We start from the raw sequence: 17,975 nt of genomic DNA, 5'->3' as shown, positions 1-17,975 counted from the left end.
GCCCGCGCGCGGGGGCGGGGACGCCGTCGAGCGGCACGGCCCCGCCAGCTCCGACCGCCTTTCGCCTTCCAAGGCGTCTCGCGGATGGGTAAACCGAGGCCTGCGAAGAGGTCAGACACTCGAGTTCGAATCCCGCCGCCGCGCGTCGCCCGCTCCGAGTCCACGCGTGGGCCCGTGAGGGATATGGCGGACCCACGCGCGGTCAGGTCTCGGCCCGAAGGCCGCCTGACGCGTGGCGCTGCCTCTGGCGACGAGCGGGCGCTCCTGGGGCTCGAATCCCCGCCCTGCTCATGACCAGCTGTGTGACGAATGACCTTGAGCGAATGACCGCGCATCTCTGCCCCAGGGTCCTCATCTCTAACGTGATAGCAGTTAATCCAGAAGGATGGTGTGAGGATAAAATAAATTAATGCTTGTAAAGCCCACGGAACAGTGCGAAGATCTAGTAAGTAATTGCTTAGTAAGTATAAACTCTCACGGTCCTTCATCGGTTCACGCATTCAACACGGACGCATGGAACCCTAGGTGTAAGGCTCTGTACACAAGGTCATTCTTTCAGTGCCAGTGAGCACTCTTTGCTACACTCTTGGTTAACCCCCACCTCCACCCCAGATTATCCCTATTTTAGCAGTGAGGAAACAAGCTCAGAGAGCTGAAGCTACTTGTCCAAGGTAAATGACTGAGTGGAGATTCATCTCCAACCTCTGACTTCAGAGCCTGTATTCTGTCTGCCGGGAATGGTCAGTTCTCTTATGAGGGGTCAAAAGAGGCAACCCAGAGTTAAACACATTCGAATAAGTTAGCTCTTGTTTTAAAGAGTATGCAAGGGGAAACTGATATCAGGCAGACAGATAGGATGTGTGCAAAAGCATGAAGACGTGAGTGGTACCGTATGGCTGGCTGGTGTGACTTGACTGGTGTGGCAGGAGTATGGGAGACATATAGATATAGTGATGATGCTGCTCAAGTTAGACACGGAAAGGAAGCCAGGACATGGAAGGAGGTCCTTGTTTGTCCATAACAACATTGGATGCCTTCTACGTCTAGCTTAGAATTTATTTTGTAGGCCAATGATTTTCATGTTGTCCTGGGACTCCCGGGTGTTTCTGAGTTCCTTTCAGGGGCCAGTGAGCTTAAAATGATTTTTATAACAATGTTAAATGTTATTTGCTTTTTTCATTCTCATTCTCTAGCATATAGTGACGTTTTCCATAGAATATAGGACATGATATTTCAACAGGTTAAATGCAAAAACAGATTTTAGGATCCAGCTCTCTTCTTTTAAGCCAGGTGTTAAAGAGATTTGCACAAATGTGAGACACTTCTCTTCTCATTAATATTTTATTTTAGAAAATGTATTTTCATTAAAATGCATTTGTTACATATAATAGGTTTATTATTGTAAATTTTAAATGAAATAATAAAATTTTAGAAATTTCTAAGTTCTGATTTCTAATATGGTAAATATTGATAGAGGTAACCAAGTGCACATTAAAAAAAAAACTCTTTGGGGTCCTCAATAATTTTTAAGAGTGGAAAGGGGTCCTGAGACCAAAAAGTTTCTGAATGCCTGCTATTGGCTATAAGCTATTGAAGTTTTAAGTAGGGGAGTGCCTTAATCAGACCTGCATTTCAGGAAGAGGTTTCAAGATCCAAATCAGACCTTGAGAGATGAGTTTACAAGGCACAGGCATTCCAGGTAGGTAATGACCCAGATGACTCTGATCTTTTTATTTCTAATTTGGTATTGCCTTACCACCTGACAGGTAAGCACTAAGGTGAATGTTTTATTCCTTTATTCCCACTTCCGTGTAGTGAAGATTTTGTTCTGTTTGCTGTGGTTGCTGCTGCTGTCTCTGACCCCAGCACACTGTTACCTCTCCTCATTGCCCATTTTCTGAAAAGCAATCAAGTCACGGAGGCAGATGAGAGGAAAGGAAGAGGTTACCAATGATAACATGTGTGGACATGGGACTCCTGGCAGAGGTCCTCCAAGGACACCCATTCCAGGGGATCCTTCACAAACTTCTAGGGCTCTTCAGGCATTGAGAGAGAATACAATTGTAACAACACCTCTACTATCTAGAAAGCTGTTTTTGAGGAGTTCTCCTAGAGTGCTGAGGATCTGTTCTTTTCATATTAAAAAACAGTACCCAGAGCAGATGAAAATATATTAATCTTGAAAACAACACAAGATTAAAAGAAGCACACACACACAAAATGATGCAATCAAGACGGTAAATGGGAGATGTATGAGGCTGCTGCTGGTGTAACATGGCACATATTGTTTCACAGCAAACTTTTTTTATAAGTATAAAGTTCATTCTAAAATAATGATGAATAGTATAGTAAATACATAAACCAGTAACATAATTGTTTAGTATCATCAAGTACTATGTATTATACATAATTGTATGTGCTATACTTTTATACAACTGGCAGCACAGTAGGTTTATTTACATCAGCATCACCACAAACGTGAGTAATGCGTTGCACTATGACATTTCAACAGCTACATCACTAGGTGGTAGGCATTTTTTTATCTTCATTATAATCTTATGACCACTGTTGTATATTTGGTTTCCTGTTGACTGAAACGTTGTTATGTGGTGCATGACTGTAAAACTTATTTGGAACCCAGACAGGCTTTCTATGGCTGCTTTTGTGTTACAATGAGCCTTATGACCTGCAAAGGCTACAATATTTACTCTAGCGTCATTTATAGAAAAATTTGCCAACCCCTTATCTAGAGCTAACATGAAAATATCTTAAAAATGCATTGAACAAAAAAAAAGTATAAGCAGCAGTATTATGCTACATATAAAGTTTTAAAATAAAACAATACCAATGTTGTTTAGGGATACATGTACACATGTAGTAAAAGTATAAAGATGTGCATGGAATCACACCCTCCATCTCAACTACAGAGAACCTCTCTCACCAAATTCCACTCACTTTGAATCTCTCAAATATCCCTTTCAACCAGTCAAAGAAAACTCTTAGCTTTTAAAACACTTATAATTAGGTCAGGTGCACCCAGATAATCTCTCTACATAAGGGGAACTGTGTCATATAACAAACTAATCACAGGAGTAAAATTCATGATATTCACTGTCCAGGGATTATGCAGGACATGTACACCAGTGGCTAGGAATCTTGAGGGCCATTTTAGAATTCTGCCTACTACAGCCAGAGAGAAATGTTCTTTTAAACATTTCTCCATGAACTCCCATGGCAGTTTGTTCTGTAACTTCCTACATGGCACAGTGTGCCTCGTTTTGTCATTATTAGGACTAGATACATTTTAAAACTCCTTTTCCATATTGAAAGCTTCTTAAGATCAGTAACGTTCACATCTGTAGCTCCAATGCTTCAGACAAGGCTTCATATGGAGATATTCCTACATATTTGCTGAAAAAAATCAAAAGTGAACATATTGTCTTTTGGAACCTTGCTTCTTTTTAGATACAGCTTGAAACTTCTCCGACACTTCTCAGGAAGAATTAATTGTTCCCTCCTCTGTGCTATCACTTGGTAAATACTTCTGTATGAAATATATCACACTGTAGTATCTTAGGTTAGACTGTAGTTTCCTTGAGGATAGTTCTTCACTTTGATTTAGCTTAGTATCCCAGGGCACAGCACATCATAGATTTCATTAATTGCTAATGTTTGAATTTTTAAAAAGGAGATGAAAGGGGTTTAAAAACCAAGAGGCAAATGGAGAGTGGATTTGTACTATGATCAGACCCTTGGAAAGGGTCACAAATGAAAGGAAGCCAAGAAGTACAGAGGCAATAGAGAAGGAAAAAAAAATGGGCAAATCAGTTAGGATGTAATTTTTTTTTTTAAAATAAGGATGCTAGAAAATCCCAGGTCTGCTGTTTTATATATTACATTAAGAAGTAAACCTGTCAGAACCCTCCATAAGGGACCATAAGAAAGAGCAATTATTCTGGGACTGACAGTCAAGGGACCAGTATTTTATTTTACCATGCTGGTGGGTAGACAGTGACCTCAAGGGAAATTGGTTAAGGAAAAGGAAAAAATGGCTTCTGGTACTTAAAGGGAGTGGGGGTGGTGGTAAGGGGGGCATTGAAACACATAAGAGCCCTTAACCAATCTTTAATCTGGATGTTTTCCCTTTGACACCTTTTTGTTTTTGACCTTTTGTGACTTCTGTTCCAAGGCTGCCTAAGATCATTAAGTGAGCAGTTTGGCCAGGCTTCATCTATATACTAAATTTGGGATCAGAAGAATGCTTGGAAATTTTCTGATCTGATTCACCAAGAACCCCGAACCTCCTAGAAACAATTAGGAGGATGGAAAAGCAGAGTCCACTGCTAGAGCCAGAGGTGGGTTAATACCACCAAAACACATGCCTGAGTTTAGCAGGATGATGCTGAATAACCAAAGGATGACAGAGCAACTCTAGTTCTCCTTAAATAATGGCCAAAGGGCAGATTCTTTTAGACTCCCTCTGACTACTTTGTTCTCAGCCCATGTGTTTACTGGGGAACTGGTCATCTGGTCAGTTATTGAGTATTCCCTGTGTAAGACCCTTGGGAGAGACCCAATGACAGAGCACTTCCTCTCAAAAAGCTCATGAGGAAAGTATTATAATACAAGGCAGATAGTTTTAAGTACCACAAAGGAAATAGAGTCAAAATGTTGTGTTTGGAAGAGATTCAGGAAGGGCCTCATAGAGAAGATGGTATTTTAAGTAGACCTTGAAGGGTAGGAAAGTTGGAGGTGGAGGAGAGAATATTATGGGAATGGGGCATTGTATGGAGAAAGCATAATGAGGTAGGGACAGAAAATCTATGAGGTAGGGACAGAAAGCATATTTAAGAAGTGGCAAATAGTTTTGTGTGATTGGAGCTGAAGGTCCATTTAGGAGAGACATGGGTCAATAATTTGGACAGAGAATGAGGCTTAGGTATGGGGTATCTCGACTGTCAGCTTAGAATCTTGAGAGTGGGTAGGGTAAGGTATGCAGAAGATTTGCAGGAGTGGAGAGGTGGAGAGAACAAGGTGGGGGAGCAGAAGTATAGTTTTTAGTTGGCTTCATCAGGCTCTCACTGTTTTCTTTGCCTAGAATGCCTCTGCTCAGCCTCTTTGCCATTTTGTGCATCCTGTGGCACATCACAAGTGCTATCTCCTTCAGGAAACCTTGCTCCAACCCTGCAACTCTGAGCTCCCCTTAGTCCACCATCTGACCTTTTCTAATGACTTTTATCATAGCCTACCCTGCAGATAGCTATTTTAATCTCTATCTTTTCTGAATCCTAAATACATTGGTAAATGTCTGAAATATTTTTGAGTCTAATAGAATTCACTTCCTCTTAAACACTCTGCCTGTAACTTGGGGAAGCAGGGCCATGATGCTCCATCAACCTGACTAGCATTTCTGTAACCATGGTAGACCATAGATTAGAATGTCTTCCTATTCAGTTATGCCAGAGGCTGAGATTAGACAGGATATTGGAATTTGTCTAGTCTTCATTTTACTGGTGAGACCCAGAGCGGTACAGTAACTTGCTCAAGATTACTCAGTGAGTAAATGATCTGAAATAATGTATGTAAGGGTTTTTATCACAGTGCCTAACACAGCACACACTTATTAATCCTGTCTACCTCCCTAGCCTTTTGAACTTTAAACACCAACTACTCGTAATTCTTCCTACATTATATGGGAACTTTTAGCTCTTTCTTGCATTTGAGACTCTGCTCATACATGGAACTTTTTTTTTCTTTTGTCTCTTTTTTCCAACCTTCACCAGGTTAACTCCTACTTATTAATTAAGATTACCCTCCCCAGAAAGCTTCCTCTGATCCCTCCTCTTCCACACTCTCCCCAGGCAGGGGTAAATTCTCCTTTTGCTCCCTTTCTGCTCTCCTAGTAGCCTGAGCACTTGCTAGGTCGTGTGCACATCATTTGCTTCTGTGCCTTTCTTCCACCTCTTGGTAAGCTCAAGAAGGTTGAGACTCTAGAGTTCATTACATGTGCAGTACCTCGTACCATACCTGGAATATAGTGGTGCTCCGTTGATATTTATGGAGTGAATGTGCACAGTGGGGTGCCCCTCTCATACCCAGGCCACAGACCAAAGAGACAGCCTCCTCATTGTCTGCTCTGTAACTCACAGGGTCCTGACTGGACTGGCTGCCCAGATTCTGACGGTGTGAAAGTTTTGCAGAGGAGTGCTGAGCCTCAGACCTCATTATTTATCTAAGACACTTCTGCTCTTGTTCCTGTTGTAAAATACCAAATAAAAATAGTTCCAGGAAGCTATGTGGCTGAGAAACTACAGGCTCTGTCTGAGCTCCGAGATGACGGCTGTTATTGTTAGGAAGTTGGCCATTAACCCAACCTGCCTTTTCTCTATGCTGTGGTTCCACACCCTGCTAAAGGCACTGATTCTTTTTGTCCTCAGTTGCCCTTAAACTTGTCACTAGCTGGTAACTGGGGAAAAAAATAAAAAAACTTGACAGTAGTTGATGTAAAAATGAGCTAAAGCTGTCAGTCGGCCACAACCTCACTATGTGCTTGTGACTTTTAAGTTAACTTACTCTCAAAGTGCCTTACCAGATGGCTAGTATCCTCATCTATAAGGTGGAAGAAATAACACCTACCTTATTATATTATTGTAAGAGTGAAAGAAAATAAGATAGGCAGAGGTTCCTGGAACACAGTAAAGGTTAAAGAAATGTTACGTCTAACAGAAATTGTAATCCTTTTCCATAGACAGACTTTATCTGGGCTATTAAGTTTTGTGCTAAGCATCATATTATTAAAAAGAGATGTTGACAAATAATCACTCAGAGGCAAATGACCAAGGTGATAAGAATCTGGAAATTAGACTTTACAATAAATAGCTGAAGGAGCTGGGAATATTTATACTATAAAATAAATAACTAAGAATATAATGGCATAGGGCAAATTTTTAGAGGGGCCTTCAAATAACTGAAGGGCTAACATTTGGAAAAGGGTTAAGCCTCAGTCTAGTTCGTAAATATTTATAGAACACCTATGATGTGCCAGGCACTGGGAATGCAAAGAAAAGTAAAATATAATCCCTATCCTTGGATTACAAAGGACCATGACAATACAAAAGAGATTGTTGTGTACGAAGTGCTGGGAGAAAGCTGAGAAAAATGAATTCTGCAGAGGGACTGGGAAGGGCTTCAAGAAGGTGAAATCTTAAAGGAAAACTGGGATTTGATTGGGCAGAGAGAGAGGGGAAGAGCACAGCGGTAGCAAGTCCAGCATGTTCAGAGACAGAAAGGCATCCTCGTGGAAAACCTAGGATGCTCTGGAAGAGTAGAGGGAAGTGAGCCTGTGAAGTAGAGTTGGAACCAGATGGTCAAGGGCCTTGAATATTAAGCTAAAGAGTTTGGACTACTTACCTGGAGTGGGTATTAAAGAGCCATCAAAGGCATTTAAGCAGGGGATTTTTATTTTAAAAAGAAAGCTCTAGTGTACCATGCTGAAAGGCCTCTATAGAAGAGAGACAGAAGGCAGGGAAGACAGGACATCTCGACATTCCGAAGAGTTACACATGGACTTGATAAGTTTATCAGGGGTGGACTTGGGCACATTATTTAAACTCTCTGAACTTTTTTTCTTAATCTTATATTGGGATGATCACATCTATTTTAAAGGGATATTTTAAGAATCATGTGAGGGAATGTATCTAAGTCCCTCACATGTGCCTGGTACCCAAATGGTGCTCAATAAGTGAGCACCATTTTCTTTTTTTTTTCCTTTCTCTTAATGGATAGAACAGACAGAAAAACAGAGTTCTACTCAATGAACCTGAGAATCAAGACCAAGCAATGGGATAAATTCCCTTGGAAGAAATGAATACATCACTGGATATGTTCAAGAAGGCTGTTTCATTGGTAGAAGTGGAGTAGAACCAAAAAATCCTCTAAAGTCCCTTTTTACTATAAGATTTTATGATTCTGTCACCTAAATGCTAAGGAGATGGTCAAGACCCTGCGGTTTGATAACAGTCTTTTAGTATTGACCTTGTTGAAAACAGCCCACTGAATCCAAAAGAAATGAATCTTTTACAAAACGAACATCTATTACTGAAGTGTACAATTCAAAAAGACCCACCCTCAAATGATAGCAGTCCCTTGGGAGGAGATAACCAGGACAAAGAGCACTGGATGCTTAGGGGCCTACATTCCAGTGTCAGAAATTAAGGATTTTCTTATATGGTCTTGGGTAGCTCATTCCTCATGTCTTGGTCTCAGTTTCTCCATCAAGAGAATGTGGAGGTTGAGCCTCTGACGGGTCTTCTGTTACTAACATTCTAGGATTCTGTGAATCGAAGTCATTAAGATTGTGAAATTATGGATGTAAAATTATTAGGAGATTCCAAGAGTTCCCAAGGCAACTATATCACTCACAGAGTATATATATGTCTCAATTAATAACATCAAACTCCATAAAATATATTAAAAAATGTGTCACATGCACGGAAGTGATACTCATTTAACATTCTTCTTAGAATCAGAACTTTGGAATTCAGTGTATTTCAATTCTCAGCATTAACATAGCTGCAAATCGGATGATTTCATGTTTCTGGTTGAGAAGATACTTTCTTCAGTATGGCAATGGAATAAAAACATCAGTCATCTGTCACAGAAGGAAGGGTTTATTTTATCTCTACGTTAACTTCAAGTCCTAGATGCCACCTTATCTGGGAGCAGACAGAAATGAAGACTAGGTGCTAGGACAGCTCTGTTTTTTACATGCTCTTCCCTCTGACTGGAATGTCCTCCTGGCCAAGTCATCCTCCTGCTCCAAACCTTCTCCTTCCTCCTTTCCTGTTTCCTCTATTCACTATGCTCCCCCAGCACCGGATGTCTGTTACAGTATTCATCTTAGGGTACGATAAGTATTACCTGCATGACTAGCAATTTTCTGAATAGATAAAGGGTATGGCACTAACATTTGTTGAGTACCTGCAATGTGCCAGGCATATATATCCTCACAGGTAATCCACGCAGCAACACTTATAGAGTATGTATTCCCTCCTAGCTGAAGAAACAGAGGCCAGAGAATAACTTGCTCAAGACCATTTAACAAGTCTAACAGTCTGGTTTTGAATCAGGCCTTTTCAGCTCCAAAGCCCAGGTACTTTAGATTTTTCATGCTCTTTTCTTGTCTTATTGATCTCTGTAACCTGAACTCTTAGTTCAGGTTTTGGTATTATATCAGTCGTGACTGTTGAATGACAATCCAGTTCTGTTCAATCTATCAGTAAAGCTTTATTGAATGGAGCAAGGTGCTGGGGAGCCACAGAGTAGAATGTAATTGGGTGGGGATTGAGCTAGCCTTTCCTTACTTGCAGTGAGCTTCTGGAGACCTCTGCTTTGAAATGAATACTCTCATTAGCCTTGGTGGTGTCTCAGCTCAGCAGAAGCAGCTATGGCAGGATAGACTTGTTTAAACCAAATGAGTTTCACATCTTTCTAACAATTCTGCTTCGAGGTCTTAGTGCCATAGGAGGAATGAAAGAACTCAAAGCAACTATCATTCCTGTAAAAAGGGCTATATGATATAAGAGACTGTACGAGATTCTAAGCAGAATGAAGGGAGTGATTAATTCTGACAACAAGAATTAAGGAAGGTCTCACAGAGAAGGTGGCATTTGAACTGGGACTTAAAGGAATCCCAAAAGAATCATCTGAGGGGACCTGTTAAAATACAAATTTTAAATGCAATAATCTGTGGTCCTACCCCCAGAGATTCTGATTCAGGAAACATTTTCAATAAGACCCTCAGATTATTTTGACATAAAGAAATTACAGAGCACATGTTAATGATAAAATCACAGCCAAGCCAGGTCGAGGTTCAGTTTGCCTGTACTGTGATGGTAGCTGTTCCCAATCACATCCCTACTGATGTTCATAATTCCTTTTCATTATAGGAGGGAGGCAGCCAGTGGTGTGCTGGTAAATGTTTTAATGACTGGCCCTCTCAGGGAGAAAAAATAAACTAACAAAACGCCCTGATTTGTAGCATTTGCCAATATCTGTGGTGTAAATACTCACAGTATGGCTGATATCCTCTACCAAAGGGACATCACTGGACTCTGAATTGGGAAGAGATACACGCCATTGCCCCTTGCAAACTGGTGGAAGCCAGCTTCCGCAACCACTGTTAGAAGACTAGGTAGGAGAGGGGACTCAGTTTCCCCACCTTTAAATGAGAATCATGAAGGGCTTCTGATCTCTGGTGGATTATGCATTACTCATGATTTAATTATTAGGCCTTACTCGTGCTGTGGGGCTGGAGAGACTGAATACAGGTGGCCAGGTTGCCAGGGCACTCATGGATGGGGGACAGAGCGGGCCCAGCTCTGCTCATCCCTTCCTTCTCAGGGAGGATAATGGAGCTCACGGGTTGAGTGTAAGAAGCCTGGGTTTTGGCGTCAATACGGGTTCAGTCCTGGTCCCAACACTTACTAGCTTCTGTGACCCTCAGTTTTACTATCTACAAACTAGGGGAAAATTACTGTACCTACCCCCACAGAATAGTTGTGGGGATCGAATGAGATAAAGTCTGGCATGTGGTAAGATTCCTGTAAATATTAATCTTCTTGTCACCATTTCTTCCCTTGCCCACAATGGTGGTTTCCCAAATTTTACCAGAGCTAATTAGACCAAAGGGCCAATTTCATTCATAAACAGAGTAGTAATTCAGTCATACTGTATAATTTGTGGGAAAGATCTTTCAGACAAAAAAATTATATATATAGATATAGATATGTGTGTGTGTGTGTGTGTAATATATATATATACATCTACGTGTGTGTGTGCGCGTGCGTGCATATTCCACGGTTCCATCATGGGGACTGAGCTTCCACCAGTTATATCTTTTGTCAATGTCCCATAACAAAAGACCCTTAGGAACACACCTTTAGTCAAAGCTGGATTTATTTCTTGTCTCAAGAAGGACATGGCACTCCTTATGGACACATGGGGAATCTTAGAAAGAATATAAGAGGGGCTTGTTATAAGCAGGAGTTTGCTCTGGGTTAAGTGCTGTCAGAAGCCAGAGGCAATTCAGTGTTTAGGTATCTTAATTTTCATCTGCGAGAGGGAATGCAGAAGGGCTAAGGCTGAACTGGTGAAGAAACCACTGTCACTCGTGTTGCCCAGGAGAGGGGGATATTGGTCATTCTTATGATTTTGCTCAGTGTTCTTGTTTTTGTCTGTATTCAGACGTGATTATGGAGTGATATATTTTTTGTCTTGCTACACCATGATGTCGGTGACCCTGTCTGGTGTAGATGCTCTGTGAACTTGTTAATGTCCAGCAGAACACCGTGGCCTAGCTGTGAATGCCAGGCCAGCAGACTGCTGACAGAGTGGCTGTTTTCTTTCTCATTTTGTTTATTCACAAAACATTTACTGATATCTTTTAGACATAGTCACACATATTATCTTGTTTAAATCTCACGACATAATCCTGTAAGGAATAATTATCTTCATTTTATAGTTGAGGAAAGATAAAAGATGAATGTATTTCCAAGTTCACTCGGTGAAAAAAAAAATTTTTTTTTAAGATAGTTTCTGGTGACTTGAGTCTAGAACTATCCAGCTCCACATCCAGGGCTTATTCTATTAAGCCTCTCCACAATGAGTGAGGCCCTAATGAGGCAGAGGAACACTGAAATCTTCTTTGGCCATCTGGAAGAGATTGCCATCCTGGCAGGACTGGTCCAGCCTGCCCAAGGTCTTGGCAAACTCAGAGTGAGTGCTGGGCATACCAGCGAGGCACACACCTGACTTTCAATGGATGTGCTGGTTTGGTATAGCTGAGAAGGTGGGCACCTAAGCTCTTTGTCCCAGACTTACCAGTGACTCCCCATGTGACCTACAATAAGTCATTTTTCCACCTTGGGCCTTAGTTTCTTTGTCTGATGACCTAAGAGCCCCTGGGTTCAGAAAATCTACAAATATTTATTGAGCAAATATGAAATGAATGAAAGTCTAACTAGGTATGGATTTTCTACAGTCAGTGTTCCCCGCCCCACTCCACACACACCTTTCTCCTCTGTCTGGTTTGTTTGGTACCATCCTTTTCCTGTCCTCCCATTGGTTTCTACCTCTGCTACCTCTACTAGCCATCTTTCCACCATGTCTAGTGCTCCTTTGTCCCTTCCTGATCTGGTGGCCCCTCAGTCTCAGTGACCTCAGCCCACATTTCCAGCTGTTCCTGCCACATTCTGTGGCTACCTCCAACCACTGTTCCCTCCACCTCCCTCCAGCCCTGCTCAACTTGCTGATCCACAAGTCTCTCAGAGGCAGGCCCTTAAAGGGGCTGGATCCTGCCTTAGAAATGATCTTGTCTAACCCCCTCAGGTCCAGAGAGGGGGCACAAATTACTCATAGTCATCGAGCAACCGAGCATGAGTCACAAACAAAACCTAGGCATCCTGATTACAGGTTACACCTCTTTATCTTCTGGGAAAGGTCTGTTTTTATTTGATACCTGCAAACTATAGTACATTCAGTATGTTGATTCCAGACTGTTGACCAGTCTCCTGTACTGGGTTCTGGAGATAGGAAGAAGAATAGAATACTGTCTGTGCCTCTAGGAAATTCTACTTAAGTGAGGAGACAACTAATAAGTGCTCTGATAGCTAAGTAGACAAAATGCTGCAAGAAGATGGAGAGAGAGCAAGGAACTTCCAGGGATGTCTGAGTTGGGTCTTGAAGTATGAGTAGGAGTTTACCCGGCAGAGAGGGTGGGTGTGGGGTAGAAGAGCATTGCTGTTAGGAGTAGCTACTTAACCAGTAGAAAAGCATGGAGCCAGTGAAGAGTATGGCAGAAGTCTCAAAGTGTGCAGTGGTGATATGGGGAAAAAATTGTCCTGGAATAAGGACTTAGGGTCTTGTTCCAGTTCTGCCAAGGAATCACTGGACGCCTTTAAGAAAATCATTTAGTCTTTCTATGTCTTAATTACCTCCTCATCTCTCCAGGAGGATGCCCATAAGGCCTTACAGCTGTCAAGCTGCTCTATCCAATATGGTAGCCACTAGCCACAAGGCACTATTTAAATTGAAATTAAATTAAATTTAAAATTCAGTTCCTCAGTTGTACCAGCCATATTTCAAGTACTCAAAAGCTACTGGTGGCTAGTGACCACCATATTGGACAGCACAGATATTGAATACTTCTATCATCTCAGAAAGTTCTAATGGGCAGTGCTGCTCCAGAGCCCTGTGATTCTGAGAGGGGAAGATATTTGTCCCATCACATAGCAAACTCTCCAGCCTCCTACCTGCCTGTTTAAGAAGAGAGCCTAAAGACTAAGATAGGACACACCATTCCACTGCCCAGCCCTGTTCCTGTCGTGCAGTGACTCAGCTGAGAGGACAAGCATTCTTTGTTCCTTTGTCAATACATGCTATTTTCTGATTACCTATGTGAAACTCTATCACAATACCTGGCTCTTAACAGGGGCCTTCATAAATGTTCAGCTAGTCCCTTCCTCAGTTACTTCCTGAGGAAACATAGCCAGAGTGGCCCAGTTTAGGGCTCAGGTCTCCAGATTTCCAGGCTGTCCTGAATGATGGAATTTAGGGTACAGTAATAGTCTTTGGACATCATTTGGTCCTAAACATTTCCAGTTTTATTTAAACTATAATCCAGGTAATTCTATGAGGAACCTGTGTGTCAAACATATGACTTTTAGTGTTGCCTTATCTGTGGCTGCATGTACAGCTGTGTCTTGGAGTTCTGTTTGTAATGCTTAAGACTTTCATATGATCTGGTTCAATAATTTAACAAAAAAATTAAATAGCAAATAGAATCAATATTTTTAATATATCACCTATTCTGCACCAAGCACTATCTAATAGATAACTCACCAACCCATGTGATAAGGAGACGAGCACTTTCATTATCCTTGCTTTGCAGACAAAGAATAAGTGATTCACCTAAGAACTCACTACTACTGAATGGCAAAGCCAGGCGGGACTCACCATGCAGTGTCCTCAGAGCCCAGAACTTTAACCCTCATCTAGAACCCTCTCGACTTGCAACTGTTGAACATCAGGACTTGAGGGAGGCTTCAGGACTATCAAGTTGCATTCTTTAATTATGGCTATGCTGAAAACACAAAGGGCATTGATCTGCCCCAGGTTACTCAGCAAGTTTTTTTATGGTAGACCTTGAACTTGAATGTGGATCTCCTGACTCCTATTCAGTATTCTCTTTGCTTCACTATTTTAAAAGAGCATAATAAACAAAATGATCCCCTGAGCATTTTCTGGTTGCCCAGCTTGTTCTGGGTGTTTTTGTGGAAAAAATCTTGCAGAGAGAAGCCCTAGAATGAAATCTTACCTCAGTTGCTGACCCAGTGACTTTAAGCGAGTCACTTTATGTGTCTTGGCCTCAATTTCTCCAGATGAAAAATAAATATAATTGCCTTAAGGACAAAAGCAGAGTGCCTGGCACATAGTAATTGCTCAAGAAATAGGAATGGATTCTGAAGATACAGGTCCTACCCTCTACATTCTGGATATGGAGGCAAGACTGACATACAAGGGGGACCTGGGGGATAGCAGAGAGCAGGCTGTATTAGCAGGTCAGACAATGAATGATAAGACGGTAATGTGCTGTTGGCTCCATCTGGCAAAGGAGTCTTTAACCTTGAGGTGATTCAGGATGGACAAATCATCCTATTGACTGTCCTGCAGGAACCAGACTGGACACTAGGTGGCGCTAGTGGTCCACCTGGGAACCAGGAGAGACCAGCAGGCAGCCAAGGAACTGGATGACCAGCAGTTGCATTTTTATTGCTTCTAGGACATGGTCCTGTAGAGGGAGAGACTCTGGAGGACCGAAGGTCAGGGTGCTGTGCCCCAGGAAAGAAGGATAAACAGGAATTTCACACTCTTTACCTCTTTTACTCTTCACGGCCACCCTTTTAAGTATTATCTCAGTTTTACACACAAGGCACTGTGACTCAAGTTAAATAATTTCCCCAAGGGATACCATTAAGAAGTGGATCCAGGATTTGAACCTGGGCCCACTAATTCCAAAGCCCACCCTCTTTCTAGGAAAATATGTTCTCCCAGCCAGTAGAATCACTCTATCGACAGGCTAAACAGGATGTTAAGGAAAGAAACACCAGAAAATAGAACATGGAATTAAAACAGCTTCCTCCTCTGCCACCTCTGTAGACCAGGTCCCCATCCCTTTTCACCTGGTACATTGTAGTCGCTTCCTAATCCATTTCCCTGCTTCTGTTCTTGCACTCCTGGGGTCTGTCCTCCACAGTAATCTTGTTAAAAAGAAACCACATCACATTAGTCCCCAGTTCAAAACCCCTCTGATGGCCTCCTATTCCAATTAGAACAAATTTGTCACCACACCTATAAGCAGTGGTGTGCTGGTAAATGCTTAACAGCAGGTTCTCAGGAGTGGGGAGCCCTGATTTGTAGCATTTAATTGTGGTGTACATTCTTCCTCCATGGCCGATTTCAAACTTCTAGAATGACTTCACTGAACAATAAATGCTCCAGAGCCAGTCTGAGTTGGGTCCAGCATGCTGCCGAGCCAAGGCCTACACATAGGATCTGGTTCTAGACTCCTTTTCCAGACAAACTGCTCATTTCTCTGCTCCTGCTCACTCTGCTAGATCTCTGGCCTTCTTGCTGTTTCTTGAACATAACAAGCACACTTCCACCTCAGGGCCTTGGCACTTGCTCTTCTCTCTGTTTGAGATACTCTTCCCCCAGATCTGTGCATAACTTACTGTATCACTTCATTCAGTTCTCAGATGTTATAGAAGCCTTCCCTGAACAACTTATCTATGACACACTCTCACTCTCCATAATTTTTACTCCCTTACTCTGCTTTATTTTTCTTTAGGGCACCAATCACTATCTGATAATAAATGACAGAATTATTTATACTTATTTATCTAGATCATCATTGTATTCCTATCCCTAGAACAAGCCTGGCTCAAAGAAGGCACTCAATAAATATTTACTGGATTAATGAATGAGTAATTGCCTTTTCTGTGCATGTAATAGGCCTCTACATGAGACCAGGCCATGCCTTACACAGGTTCAGTGATTGGACTTGTGAAACCCCCACCAACATCCCAGGTTGAGAGCCTGAATCATGAGCGTAAACCTGGTTCTGGACAGAGAGTCTGGGGAGAAACCATCAAACCACTAGGTAAGGTGAATATGTAAAGAAAAATTAATCTCACTTTAAAAAGCCCATTAACTAAAATTCTGAAATTCATGAGGAAAACTAATATGTTGACAAAGGTAGCCAACAAAATCAACAGTTGGAAAAATGATTCCACTACAGACAAAAGTAAATAGAGTGATCTGAAAACAACTTCAAAAATAAATGTTTAAGTTTTTCAAATTAAGTGAGAAATAACATTCATCCATAAATTAGAAATGAAAAACAGAGAGGAAAACCATTTAGAAACTTTGAGAATGAGAAATACAGTTATTGAAATAAACTGAGGAGACAGAATAAATCTAGATTAAACACGGTAGAAGATAAGATTAATTATTTGGAGGAGAGAACTGGGGATTTCACCCAAGATACAGCAACAGATAAAGAGAGAAATTATGAGAAAGAGCAGTGTAGAGGTTAGAGAGGTTCTAATGCAATAGGTTGCAGACACTGTCAGTGCGTGGCCCACATTACCTGTGCTGAATCCAGCAGTCACCTGAAGACAGCTCTGTATAGGATGACAGCTTCCTGCACCTCCACATGAAGGCATTTTCTGGTGGCAGGAGCATGCTCAGCTTGTGCAAGGGACAGAGTACTGGGGAAGTTAGCCCCAGGAAGGACCGTCAACCAGTAGGGGTCATTAGTTCATGAATAACTGCTCTAGCTTCCTTGCCCCCTTGGTGAGACAATTATGCAGTCTGTTTCACATAGTCTCCCACAGGTCACACAGCAGGATAGAGCCTCAGGTGCTCCCAGCCTGCTCAAGCACATCCTTTATTGGCTTTTCTCCCTTCCCTGTCTCATTTGCCACTCCACTGTGCTTCCTAACATCATCTCCCAAATAAACTACTTGCATCCAAATCTTTTGTCTTGCAGTCTGCTTTTGGGAAACCCGAAATAAGACAGGAAAAGAAATGGCTTAGACAAGATACAAATCCGTTTCTCTATCATAGAGTAGTGTCCAGCATTAGGAAGTTTAGGGTAACATCATGAAGTCATTGAGACCCAGGCTCCTTCTATCTGGCTTCTGCCTGATGGTCCAAGATGGCTCCACCAGGTCTAGCCATCTCATGTGTTTTCCAGGTAGCAGGAAGAAAGACAGGTCAATGAAGAGCACACTCCCTTGTTTTAAAGACATTTCAAGGAAGTTCCACAAGACTCATGAATATGCCCATTGTTCAGAACTATATAGTATATCCATATATCCATATGTAACTAAGGGAAGACCGAGAAGCAAATAGCCATGTACCTAATTAAAAGTCAGAGATTCTATTTCTAAGGAAAGAAGGGAAATAGATACTGTGGGACAACTGTCATCTTATGCCTGAAACAATTAAGAAACATGGTATAGGTTGACAGAATGCTATATAGGAGTTCTGGGAGAAAGTGGGAATACAGAAGAAGCAAGATTAAAGAAACAATTGCTGAGAACTTTCCAGATTTAAAGACATGAAAGCACAGATTCAAAGTGCATACTCAATGCTGAAAAGAAGAAATAAAAGTAAATTCACACCTAGACACACTGTAGTGAAACTACAGCATGCCGGGGTTGGGGTGGGGTGGTGGGGGGCGGCTACTGTGAAGGTATCCTGGGCTCCTGGGACCCCATCCAGAACCAGGCTTCATGCTGATGACTCAAGGCTCTCACCCTGTGATGTTGGTGGGGGTTTCACATTCAGTCACTGAACCCACGTGAGGCTTGGCCCTGGCCTTACCTAAGGCTCATTGAGTCCCTTATGCC

The 17,975-nt window shown here is 41.9% G+C and overlaps 1 protein-coding gene across 2 annotated transcripts in view; it reads left to right on the top strand.

Annotated features, from left to right (window-relative positions):
* Positions 1 to 23: 23 nt before the first annotated feature.
* Positions 24 to 17,975, top strand: part of FOXO6 (forkhead box O6) — a 117,052-nt gene continuing 99,100 nt past the window's right edge. The window contains exon 1 of one of the 2 annotated variants that reach the window (XM_023521994.1): positions 24 to 445. The gene's annotated coding sequence lies outside the window, so the exon portion shown is untranslated. The remainder of the gene's footprint in view (positions 446 to 17,975) is intronic. The other variant, XM_023521997.1, reaches the window with a different exon arrangement.

Source organism: Pteropus vampyrus, unplaced genomic scaffold (genome assembly GCF_000151845.1).
Source record: "Pteropus vampyrus isolate Shadow unplaced genomic scaffold, Pvam_2.0 Scaffold326, whole genome shotgun sequence".
NCBI classification, from domain to species: Eukaryota; Metazoa; Chordata; class Mammalia; order Chiroptera; family Pteropodidae; genus Pteropus; species Pteropus vampyrus.
This window is presented reverse-complemented; position numbering and strand designations above follow the sequence as displayed.